We start from the raw sequence: 3,202 nt of genomic DNA, 5'->3' as shown, positions 1-3,202 counted from the left end.
CCCACTGCTGCTGGTAGAGCCAGTGCTTTACTTCCTCTGATTTGAAAGGTCAAGGTAAACAGGACTAACATTTGCTGAAAGAGCTTCCCGGTGGACACATAGCCTCCGTCCACACTGTGTGATGTCCAACACTGGATTTTCCCTGGTAAACTACATGAAAACACCAGAGAGATCCTGACGTACAGCTGAAAGTACAGGTTAGAGAAGTAGGATAACTATATAGCTCATGAGAGTGATGCACGGCAAATTTGCATTGCAAACCCAAGCTGTTCCCCTAGAAATTAGTTTTGAAATGAAAACATGTCAGTATCTGGGTTAGACTGATATATCGGCTATATTAAACAATACGTTTTTTTTTTTTTTTTTTTTTGCAGTCAGTCGTTTTATAGTCAGTATCAGGCCTAGAAATTCAATTTTCTTTGCATGTTTTACTTATTCATTTAATTGTTCAATTACATTTCTTATCATCATTTAAAGGCAGTAATGTATTCCAGAGTTTCCCTACCATTGTATAGGTATTTCATCAGTCTGGGTTTCAGTGGAGAGTTTTAATGTCCCATAATGATCAAAATGCTGTTTCAGGGGCACCCCAGAAGAAAATTTGGGGGAAAACACTGAAAACTATTATTATTTTTAATTCTTAATTATTTGGCATAAAAACGGTCAAACTTAAAGATAACAAACGTCTGCACAAATTAACGCTTTATAGTATAGCGCTTTCAAAAACTCCTATCAGTCGAACCATAGTCGGTACACAGGATTCACTGATGCCTTGTTGACTCAAGGTCTTATATTGTCATTTTCGAAAACAAAACTGTTCAGACCCTTTGTGTGTTGATGCATGCCAAAGCGAGAGGAACAGCAGAGTTGTGGTTTTCTAATCTGGCAATCAAAGCCAAGCCACCAACTTCTCCTCGCTGCACTGATGACTTCCGCCATTTCACTACTTCCTCACATCTGACAAACATCCATCGCTCTCTACCAACACTGACGACGGCCGAGCGACACACGCTTCGACATTTTTGTTCTATTCAGGAAAAAAAAAAATCCCACTTTTTGATTTGTGCGATTGCTTGATCTACTTAGCAATTTTATGAACCTGAATGCAGCGTGTCTCAACGAGGCTGAAACAATTACAGCTGTGGAATGAAGGAGAGAAGCTCAGCTCAGTCTAAACTCAGTCAGTCATAATTGGGTTAAACCATTTCCTCGGAGAGAGGGGGATTCCCAGGCCCACATGCTGACTTTGGTCTTATCCTGAAGTAAAAAAAAATCCCTTTTATCTCTTTCCTCAGCTCTGATTTCTTTTTGCCTTTCCTTGCATCTATGGAAACATGAGTATTGTCAGAGCACTGTGACCCTTGACCTCCTTACTATTGGTTGCTTGTAATGTTGGTGATTTAGGAAATTAAGGTTACTCTACTATTAGACTCAATGTTAAGTCTCTCTGGATAAGAACGTCAGCTTGATGCATCCAGTTCCTACAGCACTTTTTAGCTGCTAAACAAAAACACCTTTGTGATTAAGGGGTTGGGGTTAGTCAGCTCTCTCTCTCTCTCTCTCACTCTCTCTCCCCTTCGCTCTATTTTTCCATCCCAACAGCTGTGGTCGGTGCACACAGCTGCAACACCCCTGAGTTAGTCACACACTGCAGCTATTCGCTGGCCTGGGAACCCCGACCGATTGCAAAGAACTGAGGATCAAGTGTACATGTGCAGACGCAAACAGACCCAGACCCAAACACACACACACACACACACACACAGAGTTTAGGGGCAAATGTTTGTGAGGCGGGCAGGGAAGAAAAGCTCGGTTCATCCTTGCCAAACTTGCATCGCGCACGTGACATGATTCACCGAATCCTGAGGAACTAAACTCAAAATGTCAAGGTTAATTTGCGTTCCAGTGCGTCTGAGCATTTCCACAACCACTTGTTCCCCCCTTTAATGAAACACTTACAGCGGCCAGCAGTCTCGCCCTGAGCCACACAACTGAGGCTTTAAAAAAAAAAAAAAGACAAAAAAACAACCAATCAAAGCAAATAAAGACTTGTTTTTCCCCAATCATGTTGTCTTCTCCCAGCTCAGAAAAACAAGTACAAAGGCTCCCACCCACACAGCACTCTTACTTCTACTTACGCCTACTTCTGCTTAACTAGGAGGACAAATTTCATTGTACACGCACTCGAGCACGAACCTGAGCAGGCGTTAACCAGAGCAGGCCCCCGGGCTCGCATTCTCGTCGGTGCCTATATGAGCTGATTCGAGGCGACACTCGTCTCTGCCCGGTTACACGGCCACAAAGCCACATCCTCATAGGTATGACTTGAGCAATTCCAACAGATCTCGGTCTCGGATCTTTTTTGACATTTCCCTGCAGCTTTTCTAATTCGCCACATCATAATTTGCATAAAACCACCTGGATGGAAACCTAGCTGCTGACATCACAAACCTGATATCGGCTCGTCTGTGCGTTCCGCTCGGAGCTCAGGTGAACGCTGAAACTGGAAGAGTGCCCGCTTATGGTCAGGATTTAATATCCATAATTATAACCTGAATATTTGCCTAATGCCACATGCCAAAAATATGACTCATCTGTTTGATTTAGTCTCCATCTTTGGTGCTAAGTGCTAATTGCAATGATGTTTTAGCAACTGCACTTCCCAGAGATCAACTGGCAATCTGCAGCCCCTCCGCTGGCTTTATCTACATAGTGATTGTTTGGATTGAAAACCTTTGCTGCTCTTGCTAATGCTGCGTTCCAGAGATGTCAGCAATGCGTCAAAAGTTGGGGCTTGGTACTGGGCAAAAACACAATGGGATGGCAGTCCAAGTGAGAATATCAAGCAGGAAACTCAGACAAGATTTCAAATCCTGAGTTATCTGACGTCACGTCAACGATACACAGCATTACTGTTAACATGTTTATAATCCACACTTTCCATTCCCAGTTCTACTTTCAGCATCACATGACCTTAAATCTATTAAAACACCCGTGTAGTAATGGTTAAACATATGAATTTGAAATGCTACTAGAACTAGAACGTTAGCACTTACAGATGCTAACGTTCTATGCTAACTAGCTAGCTAGCTAACGTTGACAGGCAGAACATTATCTGTTGTATGGGGAACAGGATTCTACGTTGGGCAAACAAAATCTCGCTAGCTTCCACGTTTCTCGTCTGGTTTTTCCGAGCTGGACT

This window comes from Centroberyx affinis, unplaced genomic scaffold (genome assembly GCF_046629955.1).
Source record: "Centroberyx affinis isolate AG114_WGS23_722 - 3 ecotype Tasmania unplaced genomic scaffold, CSIRO-AGI_Caff_v1 ptg002069l_1, whole genome shotgun sequence".
NCBI lineage: Eukaryota > Metazoa > Chordata > Actinopteri > Beryciformes > Berycidae > Centroberyx > Centroberyx affinis.
Note: the sequence above shows the minus strand (reverse complement) of the source record.